Source organism: Acanthochromis polyacanthus, chromosome 15, assembly GCF_021347895.1.
Source record: "Acanthochromis polyacanthus isolate Apoly-LR-REF ecotype Palm Island chromosome 15, KAUST_Apoly_ChrSc, whole genome shotgun sequence".
Classification (NCBI taxonomy): domain Eukaryota; kingdom Metazoa; phylum Chordata; class Actinopteri; family Pomacentridae; genus Acanthochromis; species Acanthochromis polyacanthus.
Window position 1 is genome coordinate 36,972,488 of NC_067127.1, and position 17,623 is coordinate 36,990,110.

At 36.1% G+C, this 17,623-nt stretch overlaps 1 long non-coding RNA gene across 1 annotated transcript; it reads right to left on the reverse strand.

Annotated features, from left to right (window-relative positions):
• Window positions 1–682: 682 nt before the first annotated feature.
• Window positions 683–16,833, reverse strand: LOC127537389 (uncharacterized). The gene is made up of 3 exons (XR_007947008.1): window positions 13,795–16,833; window positions 12,064–12,209; window positions 683–961 (listed from the first exon to the last, which is right to left on the reverse strand). It is a non-coding gene; the product is annotated as an uncharacterized LOC127537389 (long non-coding RNA).
• Window positions 16,834–17,623: the final 790 nt, after the last annotated feature.

Below are 17,623 nucleotides of genomic sequence, written 5' to 3' on the forward strand. Positions count from 1 at the left end.
TTATTTCTGGTTTTAGTGGGTTTTTTATTCCTGGTTTTAGACCTTTTTCGGACTGGTTTTAGACCTTTTTATTCCTGGTTTTAGACCTTTTTTATTCCTGGTTTTAGTGGGGGGTTTTTATTCCTGGTTTTAGACCTTTTTTATTCCAAGTTTTAGACCTTTTTATTCCTGGTTTTAGACCTTTTTATTCCTGGTTTTAGTGGGGGGTTTTTATTCCTGGTTTTAGACCTTTTTTATTCCAAGTTTTAGACCTTTTTATTCCTGGTTTTAGACCTTTTTATTCCTGGTTTTAGACCTTTTTATTACTGGTTTTAGACCTTTTTATTACTGGTTTTAGACATTTTATTCCTGGTTTTAGACCTTTTTATTCCTGGTTTTAGTGGGTTTTTTATTCCTGGTTTTAGACCTTTTTTATTCCTGGTTTCAGACCTTGTTCTTACTGGTTTTAGACCTTTTTTTATTACTGGTTTTAGACCTTTTTATTCCTGGTTTTAGTGGGGTTTTTTATTCCTGGTTTCAGACCTTGTTCTTACTGGTTTTAGACCTTTTTTTATTACTGGTTTTAGACCTTTTTCAGACTGGTTTAGGACTGTTTTGGGCAGGTCTTTTTTTTTACTTGTCTTGAGCCAATTAAGCCTTTGATCGTTTATTCCCTTTCGTTGATCAATATGAAGCAGAAAACTGGAAAAGAGAAGGTTTATTTTTCAAACATGTCCTCCAGGTCTGACATGACCCTTGTATCTCATCTGGCCTAGGAACGCCTCCAGATCCTCCAGGAGGAACTGGAGAACGTTGAAGAGCGTCTATAAAGTCCAGCTTAACCTAGGTGACCTCTGATGGGATGTCGCGCTTAGCTTAGCTGACGGCTAACATCGCCCATGGTATGTGGTCCAGAAACTCCACGTTAGCCAGGTTAGAAAGTAGATTTTCACCAGAGGGGTCTTCAGATGGAATCCTTGTTCTGTGGGAGGAGAAGGAGAACATTTAGCATGAAGAACATTCTGCAGGAGGAGGAAGCCCAAAGACAGCTTTAAACACCGAGAGGAACTAAAGAAAAGACGAAGCTGACGGACGCTGGCGGGGAGGAGCTCTGAGTTTCTCCATCTGGAGAATCAGATAATGACAGGAGATGGAGCGAGGAGGAACCGAGGAGGAACCCCGCTGGGGGCAGAGCTGCAGGAGAACACAGGAGAGGCTCTGCAGCTCAGCGGGAGGGTACCATCCCGAGGAAACACAGGAGGTCTTCACACGGAGAAAACAGGACGCAGAAGAGAGGAACACGTCTAGATACCGTCTGCAGTTAAAACTATACGGCAAGAAATGATCCGTCTGAGTGGAAGAATCAGGAATAAAACACCAGCAGTTACAACATGGAGGCGTGTCAGGGTAGAAAGAGAAAAAAAGGAAAAAAATCTGTGAAATTTGTCAGGATTGTATCAGAAAAATTTGTTAAAATGGGGCAAAAAAAACAAAGAAAAAAAATCTGAAAAATGATTTCATTTTTGTTTAATTTAAATACAACAAAACTGAGTAATTTTACTCAATACAGATATTTAACAAGACTGTGAAAATCTGTAAAATAACAATAAACAATACAATAAAAAATTCTTTTTAATTTACAGATTTTTTAAAATATTTTTTTTGATCATCAACATGTAAATTAATATTTTTTGTGTTTTTCCTAGATATTATTTGGAATTTGATTAAAAACAAGAGAAAGTCACAGTGTAAAAACCATTTTGCTGTCCTTAAGATGCTTAATTTTATTTTAAATAGTGGAAAACATCTGCAAAATATTCACATTTCACTGGATTGAAATGTGGTAAACTGGTTAATACGTACGTTAATATTTGTGATTTTACTAAATAATTATCTGTAATTTAATAAAACAGGAACAATCTGTAAAATAACAGTTTAAAAACGAATTCAAAAATTACTGTTTCTTTTAAATAACACCAAATAAATATTAAATTACATTTTTGCTGATTTAAAAACAGTAAAAATGTGAAAATTTTATAATCAAACATTATAAAATAATAAATTACTATATTTTAAATGTATTTTCTTGTTTATTTTTTACCATTAACATGTAAACTACAACTTTTTTTGCAGTGATTTTGTTGGTTTTTAACTCTAACTGAACAAAACAAAGTAAAATAAAAGCTAAAACAATATAAACAAAAAGTTTTTTGGTTGTTTTTATTTAACTCTGCAGGAGGGAAATGAATTAACTCCTTAATTATCTTTGCTGTTTTCATTACAGATCCTATATCTGAACCCAAACACCAGGATTCAGCCTCCCACTGAGAACCACAACGACCCTCTGATTGATTAGAGGCTGATGCAGGATCAGTCTATCTGCTGGGTGTGGATCAGTCTATCTGCTGAATGTGGATCAGTCTATCTGCTGGGTATGGATAAGTCTATCTGCTGGGTGTGGATCAGTCTATCTGCTGGGTGTGGATCAGTCTATCTGCTGAATGTGGATCAGTCTATCTGCTGGGTATGGATAAGTCTATCTGCTGGGTGTGGATCAGTCTATCTGCTGGGTGTGGATCAGTCTATCTGCTGGGTATGGATAAGTCTATCTGCTGGGTGTGGATCAGTCTATCTGCTGGATGTGGATCAGTCTATCTGCTGAATGTGGATCAGTCTATCTGCTGGGTATGGATAAGTCTATCTGCTGGGTGTGGATCAGTCTATCTGCTGGATGTGGATCAGTCTATCTGCTGGATGTGGATCAGTCTATCTCCTGGATGTGCATCAGTCTATCTGTCGGACATCATCCATGGATCGGTCTATCTCCTGGAGTGATGTTGGCAGTGAGTGTAAACTTTGATTTTAGCTGCTCCTGATTTATTGATGAATGTGAGAAAAGCTTCCTCGATGGTTCAGTTGCAGAGTCTGGTGTTTGTCTGCAGGCTATTTGTGACGGTGGAGTTCATAAATACTGGCTTGCACTTATCCGGACCGATGCTCGGTGTCAGCTGAATGCCTGAAAAGCAGATTTGCTTCCATCAGCTGGAGTTGATTGTGACGGAGCGGAGCTTGGACGTGATGCCCTGCAGGATGTTTTAATGGCAGCAACGCAGAAACGTTAACGAAGCACAAACTCATCTGATATTACTCAGCCTTTCTGTATTTTAACTCTGTTTCCATTACACATTTCTGTGCATATTTTCAAGAAAAAGTTAAGGGAATTTAGGAAAATATGTTTCTTTTGTCATTTTGTGTTGAATTTTTTTGTCATTTTGTGTCTGTTTTTTGTCACTGTGTGTCTTGTTTTTGTCATTTTCTGGATTTTTTTGGTAATTTTGTCTCATTTTTGTTGTTTTATGTTTTATTTTTGTCATTTTATGTCCATTTTTTTAATTTTCTGTTTAATTTCTGTTGTTTTTGTTGTTTTGTGTCTTGTTTTTGTCATTTTTTGTCTCATTTTTGTCATTTTGTGTCCTTTGTCATTTGTGTCTTGTTTTTGTCGTTTTGTGCCTTGTTTTTGTTGTTTTGGTTCATTTCTGTTGTTTTCTGTCGTATGTTTGTTGTTTTGTGTCTCTTTTTTTGCCATTTTGTGTCTCATTTTTGTCACTTTGTGTCTCATTTTTGTCATTTTCTGTCTTATTTTTGTCATTTTCTGTCTTATTTTTGTGTTTTGTGTGTTGTTTTGGTCATTTTCTGTCTTCTTTTTGTCTTTCTGTCTCATTTTTGTCATTTTCTGTCTTGTTTTTTGTCATTTTCTGTTTCATTTTTGTGTTTTGTGTGTTGTTTTTGTCATTTTCTGTCTTCTTTTTGTCTTTCTGTGTCTCATTTTTGTCATTTTCTGTCTTGCTTTTGTCTTTCTGTGTCTCATTTTTGTCATTTTCTGTCTCATTTTTGTCTTTCTGTGTCTTGTTTTTGTCATTTTCTGTCTCATTTTTGTCGTTTTATGTCTTCTTTTTGTCTTTCTGTGTCTCATTTTTGTCATTTTCTGTCTTGTTTTTGTCATTTTCTGTCTCATTTTTGTGTTTTGTGTGTTGTTTTTGTCATTTTCTGTCTCATTTTTGTCGTTTTATGTCTTCTTTTTGTCTTTCTGTGTCTTGTTTTTGTCATTTTCTGTTTCGTTAATGTCACTTTCTGTTTCATCAACACGTTCAGATTCCTCCTTCACATTCCTAAATGTTACATTTTGTCTACATGAGAGGTTTAGTTTTGTTGACTTCAAGCTCCTGCAGAAGAGTTTGTCTTTCAAGGACATGAGAAACGTCAGCAGCAGTTGGCGTCTCGATCAATTTGGAAAGAAATTTGCACGTTTGTGTTTTTGGATTCCCATTGACTTCCACTAGAAACACGCCGGCCTCCTGCTTCTTTAAACGAGTTAACCTTCGTTAGAGAGCCAGAGAAGAGAGCCTGAACCAAACAGAGGAACTCTTCGAATGCAAATAGGCCACAGCTGCCAATTCCTCAAACACACCAGCATGAAAACATTTGAAGAAAGGAGCGGTTTGGTGGGAGATCTTCAGAAAAAGACCCCGACTCTTTAGCTGTCGATAGTTTCTAATTGGAATGAATGGAGGCAGGAGGTAGTAAAGGCCACGCTGTGTCTGGTTTCTGTCGTTTTATGTCTCATTTTTGTCATTTTCTGTCTCCTTCTTGTTGTTTTCTGACTTGTTTTTATCCTTTTATGTCTTGTTTTTGTCGTTTTCTGTTTCGCTTATGTCGTTTTCTTCTGGTTTTCATCATTGTCTTCTTTTTGTCGTTTCTCAAACACACCAGCATGAAAACATTTGAATAAAGGAGTGGTTTTGGTGGAGGATCTTCAGAAACCTTAGCTGTCGATAGTTTCTAATTGGAATGAATGGAGGTAGGAGGTGGTAAAGGCCACGCTGTGTCTGGACGAAGAGTTGCTATGCAGAGAATGACTTAAACTGTGAAATCCAATAGTCAATATTTTGTCAGAAGCCTAATCTGCCGTGCTGCTGGATGTGAGAGGATGATGTGATGTGTGTGTTTGTGTCTCTGCGGGGAGGCGGTTTATTATGTGGATATCTCCTCTCTGATTTATCAGAAACACACTCCTGCTATTTTTACACATTTTACCTCCTCTTAAATAACTGGGCCTCTGGAACGTGACGAAGGCAGCCATTGTGAGACACTTTGATGTGTGTTAGAATACATATGTAAATCACAGGGAAGCTTCCCGCTGCTCCAATCAGAAAGCGCTGGCCTAGTTCCCATCACATCGAACCAGCCGGTTGAGATAAGAAGCCAAGAGCAGCAGAAAGGAGCTTAAATGAAGGAAAACAATAGTAGAAAGACACAAACTGTTGGATGCATCCACAGTAAACGCACAGTGTTTGGTTTTTAATCAACCTAAACACGGTTTACTCAGGACTACCAGTAGATACACTAATTAGCTCCATAAAACTAGTCGAATAAACTGATTATTAACCAACTGTTGCTGCTCTTACCTCACTAATGTCTGGATGCTGAGAACCAAACTAGCAGACGTCCAATAAAACAGCAGGTTTCTCCGTATTTAGATGTAGAAAATGAAAATAAGGTTGTATGTAGGTTGTATCAGAATAAATGTGCTACCAGATTTAGCATTAGCATCAGCGTCAATCTGCAACTTGTTTTATATGTTGTTTACTTTTCTTCAGTGCAGGATAACGTTCAACGTCTATATTCAAACTGTTGCACATTTAAACTGCAGTTAAGTTCATATTGTGATATTAGAGAACGCTATTCATGGTTTCAAATGGTTCTTAATTGCTATTTTAGTTCCACCTATTTGTTAAATTTCACTCAATTTTGATGGCTTTCTGTTTATTTTCTGATGTTTACAGAAGTCTGAATTTTACTTTCTATTAAATCAACTCAGAAAATGAGTCATGAGGAACATCCTTATTTTGAAAACACAACAAACATGCACTGTCTTTTCAATCAGGTAGTGTAGCTTTGCTAATTTCAGAATGTTTGTTACCTAAAAAAATCAATTTTGACAAATTTTTTGTGAGTTATTTCTAAGAATTTTACAGCAGTAGGTCTGTATCAACATTCAGTTTGTTCATAGTGGTGATCATAACAATGATATGCTAACTAAATGCTAACTCGATGTCAAATTACATTACACCAACAAAAAGCTACATGTCATGGGCAATGTATCATAAATCTGTCAATGCTAGCTAAATGCTATCTTACATCAACTTCAATTTGTGATATACCAACCAAAGCCAAGAGTTGTGGGCCTTGCATGCTTGATTCATTAAACTGTTAATGCTAATTAAATGCTAAGTCATTGTCAACTTAAGATTATGTAAAACAACCAAATTCACCTGCTGTGCTGCATCATAAAGCTCCTGATGCTAGCTAAATGCTAACTTCAAACTAATCTGCACCAACCAAATTTACCAGCCGTTAGCTTGGCATCATAAAACTGCTAATGCTAACCAAATGCTAACAAGGTGTCAACACCAACCAAAACCCTGGAGTGGTGGTCATTGCATCAAATAACTGTTCATGCTAAGTAAATGCTAGCCTAGTACTGCCTTAAAATTATGTCATATATCAACCAAACGTGCCATCTGTGAGCCTTGCATCATAAAATTGTTAATGCTAACTAAATGCTAAGACATTGTCAACTTCAGATTATGATTCATCAACCAAATTCATAAGTTGTGCTGGATCATAAAATTGTTGATGCCAGATAAATGCAAACTTCAAATTGTACTACACCAACCAAATTTACCACCCGTTAGCCTGGCATCATTAAACTGTTAATGCTAACTAAATGACATTGCGACAACGTCAAATTATGTCAAACCAACCAAAAAATCACCACCTTTGGCCTATACATGCTTAAATCATAAAAGTGCTGATGCTAGCTAAATGCTAGCTTGGATCAACTTCACAGTTGTGGGCCTGGCATGTTTTATTCATTAAACGGTTTATGCTAACCAAATGCTAACATGGTGTCACAGTCACTTTAAGATATACCAATCAGAATCACTAGTTTTGGGTTTTGCGTGCTTGAAACATAAAACTGCTAATGCTAACTAAATGCTAAAGCCTCAAATCAAACCTCAAATTATGTTAAGCAACTAAAATCACTAGCTGACTGTTAACCAAATGCTAACTCACTGTGAATTAATTATCCTAAAGCAGACAAAAAAATCACAACCTGTGGACCATGCATGCTTAAATCATAGAGCTATTAATGCTAACTAAATGCTAACTTGGGTCAACTTCAAATTATTTAACACCAACTAAAACAGACTGTTGTGGGCCACGCATGCTTGATTCAATGAACTGTTCATGCTAACAAAATGCTAAGTCAGTGTAAACTTCAGATTACGTAATACCAACCAAATTTATCAGTTGTGCTGCATCCCAAAATTGTTGATTCTAGCTTAATGCTAGCATGTCATCAACTTCATATTAGGTTTCACCAACCAAAACCAAAAGCTGAGGGCATTGCACCAAAAAACTGTTAATGCTAAGTAAATGCTAACCGAGTACTATCTTAAATTCTGTCATATATCAACCAAATTCATTAGATGTGAACCCGCCATCGTAAAATTGTTGATGCTAACTGAATGCTAACAACTTCAAATCATGGTATATCAATCAAAAATCACCACCTTTGGGCCATACTGTACATGCTTAAATCATAGTACTATTGATGCTAACTAAATGCTAACTTGGGTGAAATTCAAATTATACCACTCCAACTAAAATAAACAGTTGTGGATCTTGCATGCTTGGTTCATTATATTGTTAATGCTAACAAAATGTTTGGTCAAATTCAGATTGCATGAAGCCAACTAAAACCAGCAGCTACTAGTGCTTCGTTTTGGTAACTGTGTCTCCACAAAACTTTCCTGGCAGGCCTCTTAACTCCGACCTCCACCTTTATCCTCTGGTGGAAATGTTTTAATTGCTTAGGGCAAAAGTCAGAAGTCTTTATCCTCTCTGCCTCCGTCTCTTTCATTCTTTCTTCCACGTTTCCTTTGAAAGCTGCTGCCCTTCCACCGCTGCAGACGCTGCTGTATAAAGAGGAGACTAATGCACAGCTCTGATTAAATGAGTCTGGAGTGTAGGAGGCGAGCTAATGTTTAGCGTTGTCTGGCTGATTAAAGCATAGCAAACAAGTGATTGCTATGCAGCACTGCTCCCCGCCGCTAGCTCGTACACAAGGCTGCTCTCTGTTCTCTCCATCGCCACATCTCTCCCCTTAATTCAACATCTTCACCCCCTTCGCCTCACTAATTCTCCATGTCGCACGGATTCGCCATCCCCGAGCAGAGAGCTTCATCTCTCCGTCCTGGTTTGTGTTTGAGAGTGTCAGGAAGGCCGGCCTCGACGTGAACCGCCATACGATCTCAGAATATGGAAAGACGCATCTCTGTTTTCAGGATTTTCTTCCTGTTCCTGCATTAGTCCTTCTTTGCAAATCCATCCATTCTCCATTGTATACCAATCAGAATAACCAGTCCTGGGTTCTGCATTCTTGGAATATAAAACTGCTAATGCTAACTAAATGCTAAATCATCAACTCAAACCTCAAATTATGTTAAACAACTAAAAGCTGTGGGCATTGCATGAAAAAACTGTCAATGCTAACAAAACTGGCAACACTGGCTCTCACTCATTTACAGACCCCATCAGTGAAGACACCTCAACACCTCTCCAACCTCCTACACCCCTCCAGAACAACTACCCCCTGAGGTCCAGTGATTTCACTACACTTTCTGCCCCCAAGGTTTATACTGTCTTTGGCCAGAACTCCTTTCGATTTGCTGCAGCGATCGATTGGAATTCCCTCCAAAAATCTCTGAAACTGCCATCACTTCCATCACCATACATTTTTAAGCAGAAGCTGCAGCAGACCCTTGTTGACCACTGCACATGCTGAATGTTTTCATTGAATTTCTAGCATTATTTTAGGGTGTTTCTAATCTCTTTTTAAACACGTGTGTAATTTTTTATGTATGTTCTTGTTTATTTGTTATCTTTCTTCCTGCTGGGGCCTCTTGTCAAGTCATCATTGTAAATGAGAAATTGTGCTCAGCTGATCTTACCTGCTAAAATAAATAATTAAAAAAAGAGCTAACTCGTTGTGAACTTTACATTATCCTATACTGACCAAAAAACATCCCCACCTGTGAAGGATGCATGCTGGAATCATAAAACTGTTGATGCTAGCCAACAATAAACTCTACATATACGTCAAATTAATCAACCAAAACCATGATCTTTGGGCGTTGCATCATTAAACTGCAAATGCTAACCAAATGCTAAGTCACTCTGAACAAATTATGTAACACCAACCAATAAATCACCACCTCTGAATGATGCATGCTTAAATCAATATGCTAACTAAATGCTAAGTCAACGGCAATTTCAGATTATGTAATACCAACCACATTCATCAGTCATGGTGCATCATAAAACTGCTAATGCTAGCTAAATAACAGCTCCTATTCCTGCGCTGCAGGGCAGAAAGATTCAGAAAATGTTTCTAAACATCAGCAATTAAATCGTTTAGTTCTAAAGTAAACAAATGAGAAAATTGAATTTCCCTTCAGAGGTTAATAAAGTTATAGTATTTTATTGTTGTTTTGTAACTTCAGACTAATCTACACCAACCAAATTCACCACTTCTGAGCCTTCCATCATAAAACTGTTAATGCTAGCAAAATGCTAACATGGTGTCAATGTCAACTTTGGTTACACCAACCAAGACCATCATGAAACTGTTGATGCTAGCTAAATTCAAACTGCCAATTATGTTGTACCAGCCAAATCCATGAGCTGTGCTGCATCATGAAAGTGTTGATGCAGACATCAAACTAATTTACACCAACCAAGTATACCACGAAAACTGTTAATGCTAACCGGATGCTAATATGGTGTCAACACCAGCCAAAACCATGGAGTGGTGGTCAGTGCATCAAAATAAATAAAATAAATTAAAAACTGTTAATGTTAAGTACATGCTAACCCAGTATTACCTTAAAATGACATTATACATCAACCAAATTCACCAGTTGTGAACCTGGTAACATAAAACTGTCGATGCTAACCAAATGCTTGCAACTTCAAATAATGCTATACCAACCAAAAACTAAATAAAAATCACCAGGGGCATGCATGGTTAAATCATGAAACCTTTAATGCTGACCAACAATCACTCTACATAAACCTCAAACTAATCAACCAAAACCTCGATCTTTGGGTGTTACATCATTAAAATGTTAAAGCTAAATGACTTCAAATGCTTCTGCTTCTTCCTGTGTCAGTTTTCTTTTTTTTAAATCCATTCCATCTCCCGTCCGCTGTCCCTTTAAGACGAACCCGGCTCCCTCCATTTCCCGGCTCAGTTACCGTGCCGACAGCCCAGATTCAATTATCACAGCCAGTGTGATAATCCCCGGCCACTGATTGGCCACTGCAGGCCTCCATTAAGTGAGCGCAGCGGGGAGGCTGCGAGGAGAGGAGGGTTACCGCTCAGGAGGACAGGCGGAGTGGAAAAATGTGAAATATGACAAAGACGGGGAGAGAAGGGGAAACTTCAGCTGGAAGAAGAAGTCCTTCTAAAGCCTCTGGGATCCTTCAGGCTAAAACAAACAAGCTCAGGCCTAAAAGCCCGTCTGTAATCCCCGAGTAATCAGCAGCATGATAGAGACACACTCAGGGGTGTCCAACATGCGGCCCGGGGGCCAAAAACGGTCCTCCAGAGGGTCCAATCTGGCCCATTAAAAAAATAAAAATTACAGAGAAGACATCAAATACAAATAAGTAAAGTTATAAATCTAAAATCATTTCAATCATAAACTAAAATACTAGATTGTTCACTGCTCTTTGGCTATTTTAGGTCTCATTGTTGTCGTTTTGTGTCTCGTTTTTGGCTTTTGTGTCTCTTTTTTTTCTTTTTCTGACTTTGTGTCTTGTTTTTGTCGTTTTCTGTCTCATTTTTGTAATATTTTGTCTTGTTTTTTCTTGTCTTTTTTGTCTGACTTTTGTCGTTTGTCTCATGTTTTTGTCGTTTTGTGTTTTGCTTTGTTGTTTTTGTCTCGTTTTTGTCTTTTTTGTGTCCTGCTTGCATTGTTAGTCTATTTTCTTGTCGCTTTGTTTCTCGCTTTTGTCATTTTTTGTCTCATTTTTGTCGTTTGTCCGTTTTTGGTCTTTCTAACTTTTTTGTCTCATTTTGTTTTGCTTCATGTTGATTGTCTAATTTTTTGTCACTTTGTTTCTAGTGTTTGTTATATTTTGTCTTCTTTTTGTTGGTTAATGTCTTTTCTTGTCTGACTTTTGTCATTTTTTGTTTCCTTTTTGTCTCATTTGTGTTGTTATTCAGTTATTTTTGTCATTTTGTTTATTTTTTGTCTTGTTCGTGTCATTTGTATCATTTATTATCTTTTTTTTGCCCATTTTTGTCTCTTCTGTGTTTTGACCCAAAATGAGACCCAAAATGAAGTTTTGAAAAAAAATTTTTGTCTTTATGTCTCTCGTTTTTGTAACATTGTGTCTTTTTTTGTCTGACTATTGTCGCTTTGTGTCTCATTTTTCTGACATTTTGCCACGTTTTTGTTGTTTTTTCTCTTTTTTTGTCATTTTGTGTCTCATTTTTTAAATATTTATCTTTTTTTGTCTGACTATTGACATTTTGTGTCTCATTTTTTAAATATTTATCTTTTTTTGTCTGACTATTGACATTTTGTGTCTCATTTTTCTAATAATTCGTCTGGTTCTTGTACCATTCTGTCTTTTTTTGGCTTTTTTTTGTCATTTTGTGTCTCATTTTTGTCGTTTTGAATCCTGTTTTTGTAAGATTTTGTCTTTTTTTGTCTAACTTTTGTCATTTTGTCGCTCATTTTTCAAACATTTTGTCTTGTTGTTTTTTCGTCCTTTTTTTGCCTGCTTAGACTAAAACCAGAGTGACAGATGTGGTTCACGGTGGAGGAGATCCTGCAGCTCCTCTCTGGTCCTCCAGGACAGAAAAACACTCTCAGGTTTCCATCGGCAACACAAACTGTGAAAATGACACCGGCTGAGCATCGTCTGGAGAATCGGCTGTTTTCTCACCCGCTGGTTCTCCTCTGGAAGCTGCTGGAGGCTGGAGGTGCTGCTGGAGGTCAGGAAGCTAACAGAGCAGCAGAGCAATGCTGACAGTCCACCACGTGTAGGTGGAAGTCTTCATCCCTACATACCGTCCTGATCGATGCAGTCAGCTGATAGAAAGAAAGGAGAGCTGCTGTTAAAATCAGACCTGTGGAAACCAGAACCACACAATCAAACTCTCTCTTGATTAAAATACAAAAATTATTCTAATAAAGTTTGTGGGCCTTTTTGGTCCAGTTTTATAACAGAGTAAATCAGAAAAATATGAATTTCTTTACATGTATTTTTGGACTAATAGTCCGTTTTCAGATGAACTGCATGCTGTATTTACATGACATCATTCATATATCCTTATTTTCTTTTATTTGTTTTTCTTGAGAAACGTTTTAACTTTGATTGCAGTATTTATTTATTTTTCTTGCTTTTAATTTCTTAGAATTTTTTTTTTTTTTACGTTCTTTGGTTATTTTTTTATGATTTTTTGACATTTTTATTATATTTTTATTTCTATTTTTTCTTTAATGATCTTTTTGTTCTTTATTTTTCATTTTCTCATTTTTTATTTCTAAATAAAAATAATTTTTATTTAGTTTTACTTTTCATTGCAGTGTTTATTTTAATTTCTTGCTATTAATTTCTTTTAATTTTCTTTCTTTATATTCTGTGGAATTTTTTTCTAATTGTACAATACTGCACAATATTTCTTTTTCATTTTATTGACTTGTTTTTACTTTCTACTATATTTTTGAAAAAAGTTTTTATTTATTTTATTGTATTTTTTCTATTTTTTCTTTACTTAATATTTTTTGTTTTTCTTTTTAAAAATTCTACTATTATTAACTTCTACTTTTGCGATATTTTATTAAGTTTCTTTCACTTTCTATTTTTAATATAATTTTTTTGCTTTATTTTTAATAGTTTATACATTATATACTTTTTTATTTATTATTTTTTATTTTCAATTTCAATTTTTAACTTTTTTATTTCTATTCTTTTAAATAATTCAATCAGAAATGTGAAATAAATAATCAATAATATTGTCATTTTTTTCTGGTTTCCATCATTTTAACTGCACAGAAGTCATCTCCATCATTCTGTCTCCTTCTTAATGATGTTCTGGTTCCACAGAGCTGTAAGACTTTAGCTCTTTTTCTGTCTTTTTTCATCTTTTTGTTCATTTTCTCTTTGTTTTGTTGGATCTGTCTCCGTTAAGTGTTTTTTGTTGTGCACATTTTAATGTTCATTCTGCATCTATTTTATGTTGGTTTTCGTCTCTTTCAGGTCATTTTGTGTCTCTTTGCTGTGTTGTTGCATCGTCTTGTTGTTCCTTTGCATCTCTTTGTGGTAGTTTAACAAAACAAAACAACGTTGTCCTGATTTTTCAGAGTTGTTCTGTTTCCACAGAGCTGCAGGACGTTAAAATGAAACCTGCTGCTTGTAGTTCAGAGGGATAACTTTAACTGTAAACCAAATATGTTCACGTGTCAGAGCGTTTATGGACTGTTTAGTTAAAAAATGAAACCTTTTCAGAAGCATGCAGTTATTGTTTGTGTAGAACATCCTGGTGTGTTTCTTTAAGGAGCTGCTTGTGTTTCTTTGTGTCTTCGGCCTCATGCACACGTCAGCCGTTACACACTCCATTATTCAAACAAACACACACACACAGTTGTGTTCAGATCAGTGTAAATACTTTACAAGCAGCGGTGACATCATCAAGGTGAGACCAGCGCCTCCTCCTCTTTCTCCACATCGCTGATTCTTCACGCTCTCACTGAGATTCTTTCCGCTTGGACTGATTTTCAGCCGGTGTTTCTGCTGTTTCCTGGTCCTGTGGGTGGCCCGGCTCGCTCTGAACATCCTCCCACTGTTTGGGGTTTGTGGGTCAGTGTCTAAAACAACAACACTCCAACTCTCCGAGGTGCAGAATCAGCTGAATGTTTCCAGTCTGAAGGCTTCCATCCCCGCTGAGCCTCGTCTCTGAAGCTCCTCACGATTTAAAACAACCGCTGATCACTTTCAGGGTCACACAGCGTCTGGTCTGAAGACGGGCTGGAGTTTCTGCTGGATGAATCAAAAAAGGAACGACATCTGCTCCTTTAATTCTGCTAAAATCCATCCATTGTCACTTTGCATTTTCAGAATCTGTACAGGAAGCTGAAGAAAATCAGGCCCGAAGGTTTCAAAGCATCTTTTCCTCTAAATAAAGTCACGTCTCCGTTTAGTTCAGCCTCGACCCGGCTGCCCTCGCTGCAGGTTTTACACCAGTTTGTGCAGACATCTGGCCAGTTTCTATAAAATGAACAAAGCACACGCCTGTGCTCAGCGCAGGTCATTTAGTTTGAGGCTACGTCTGCATTAAACAGACACATGATTTCTGCCACCAAATTTTTCAAGATTTCAGCCGCTGGAAACGATACGACCGAGCAGCTTTGGAGGAGGACTGAGCTCTCTGAGGGGTTTGCTAGTTTAGCATGTTGGAAAAACATCGTAATTTAGTATGCTGGAGAAACATCGTAGTTTAGAATGTTGGAAAAACATTGTAGTTTAGCATGTTGGAAAAACATCGTAATTTAGTATGTTGGAGAAATATCGTAGTTTAGCATGTTGGGAAAAGATCATAGTTTAGCATGTTGGAAAAAGATCGTAGTTCAGCATATTGGAAAAACATCTTAGTTTAGCATGTTGGAGAAACATCGTAGTTTAGCATGTTGGAGAAACCGTATTTTAGTATGTTGGAGAAATATCGTAGTTTAGCATGTTGGAAAAAGATCGTAGTTTAGCATGTTGGAGAAACATCATAGTTTAGTATGTTGGAAAAACATCGAAGTTTAGCGTGTTGGAGAAACATCATAGTTTAGTATGTTGGAGAAACATCGTAGTTTAGCGTGTTGGAGAAACATCGTAATTTAGCATGTTGGAAAAACATCTTAGTTTAGTATGTTGGAAAAAGATCGTAGTTTAGTATGTTGGAAAAAGATCGTAGTTTAGCATGTTGAAAAAACATTGTAGTTCAGTATGTTGGAAAAAGATCGTAGTTTAGCATGTTGGAGAAACATCGTAGTTTAGTATGTTGGAGAAACATCGTAGTTTAGCATGTTGGAGAAACATCGTAGTTTAGCATGTTGGAAAAACATCGTAGTTTAGTATGTTGAAAAAACATCATAGTTTAGTATGTTGGAAAAACATCGTAGTTTAGCGTGTTGGAGAAACATCATAGTTTAGTATGTTGGAGAAACATCGTAGTTTAGCGTGTTGGAGAAACATCGTAATTTAGCATGTTGGAAAAACATCTTAGTTTAGTATGTTGGAAAAAGATCGTAGTTTAGTATGTTGGAAAAAGATCGTAGTTTAGCATGTTGAAAAAACATTGTAGTTCAGTATGTTGGAAAAAGATCGTAGTTTAGCATGTTGGAGAAACATCGTAGTTTAGTATGTTGGAGAAACATCGTAGTTTAGCATGTTGGAGAAACATCGTAGTTTAGCATGTTGGAAAAACATCGTAGTTTAGTATGTTGAAAAAACATCGTAGTTCAGTATGTTGGAAAAAGATCGTAGTTTAGCATGTTGGAAAAACATCGTAGTTTAGTATGTTGGAGAAACATCGTAGTTTAGTATGTTGGAGAAACATCGTAGTTTAGCATGTTGGAGAAACATCGTAGTTCAGTATGTTGGAAAAAGATTGTAGTTTAGCATGTTGGAAAAACATCGTAGTTTAGTATGTTGGAGAAACATCGTAGTTTAGTATGTTGGAGAAACATCGTAGTTTAGCATGTTGGAAAAACATCGTAGTTTAGAATGTTGGAAAAAGATTGTAGTTTAGCATGTTGGAAAAACATCGTAGTTTAGTATGTTGGAGAAACATCGTAGTTTAGCATGTTGGAAAAAGATCATAGTTTAGCATGTTGGAAAAACATCGTAGTTTAGTATGTTGGAGAAACATCGTAGTTTAGCGTGTTGGAAAAAGATCGTAGTTTAGTATGTTGGAAAAACATCATAGTTTAGTATGTTGGAAAAACATCGTAGTTTAGCGTGTTGGAGAAACATCATAGTTTAGTATGTTGGAGAAACATCGTAGTTTAGCGTGTTGGAGAAACATCGTAATTTAGCATGTTGGAAAAACATCTTAGTTTAGTATGTTGGAAAAAGATCGTAGTTTAGTATGTTGGAAAAAGATCGTAGTTTAGCATGTTGAAAAAACATCGTAGTTCAGTATGTTGGAAAAAGATCATAGTTTAGCATGTTGGAAAAACATCGTAGTTTAGTATGTTGGAGAAACATCGTAGTTTAGTATGTTGGAGAAACATCGTAGTTTAGCATGTTGGAGAAACATCGTAGTTCAGTATGTTGGAAAAAGATTGTAGTTTAGCATGTTGGAAAAACATCGTAGTTTAGTATGTTGGAGAAACATCGTAGTTTAGTATGTTGGAGAAACATCGTAGTTTAGCATGTTGGAAAAACATCGTAGTTTAGTATGTTGGAGAAACATCGTAGTTTAGCATGTTGGAAAAAGATCATAGTTTAGCATGTTGGAAAAACATCGTAGTTTAGTATGTTGGAGAAACATCGTAGTTTAGTGTGTTGGAAAAACATCGTAGTTTAGTATGTTGGAAAAACATCGTAGTTTAGTATGTTGGAGAAACATCGTAGTTTATTATGTTGGAAAAACATCGTAGTTTAGTATGTTGGAGAAACATCGTAGTTTATTATGTTGGAAAAACATCATAGTTTAGTATGTTGGAAAAACATCGTAGTTTAGTATGTTGGAGAAACATCGTAGTTTATTATGTTGGAAAAACATCGTAGTTTAGTATGTTGGAAAAACATCGTAGTTTAGTATGTTGGAGAAACATCGTAGTTTATTATGTTGGAAAAACATCGTAGTTTAGTATGTTGGAGAAACATCGTAGTTTATTATGTTGGAAAAACATCATAGTTTAGTATGTTGGAAAAAGATCGTCGTTTAGTATGTTGGAGAAATGTTTTAAAACCTCATAATTTAGTATGTCATAAAATGTCATAGTTTAGTATGTTGTAAAATGTTTATTTTAGTATGTTGTAAAGATGGTTAAAAACATCATAGTTTAGTATGTTGTGAGAAAGTTTAATATGTTGTAAAACGTTTTAAAATGTTATAGTTTAGTATATTAGAAAAAACGTTTTTACACAATTGTGGTTAAGTTTGTTTTAAAAAACGTCCTAGTTTCCTATGTCATAAAAAATTTATTTTAGTATGTTGTAGAAACGTCACAGTTCAGTATGCTTTAAAAACAGTAAAAAAACAGTGGTTAGTACGTGTTAAAGCTTCATAGTTTAGTATGTTATAAAGACGGTTAAAAACATCCGTTTAATATGTTATAACGACGGTTAAAAACATCCGTTTAGTATGCTGTAAAACCATCAGTCCTCAGCTGCAGCTTCTTTCTTTCACTTTAAACTCAAACCCAGAAAACTGAGAGTTGATAAAATACAAACAGGCTGTTTAATGAATGTATAATTAAGTATTTTAGAGAAGAATGAGCCTACA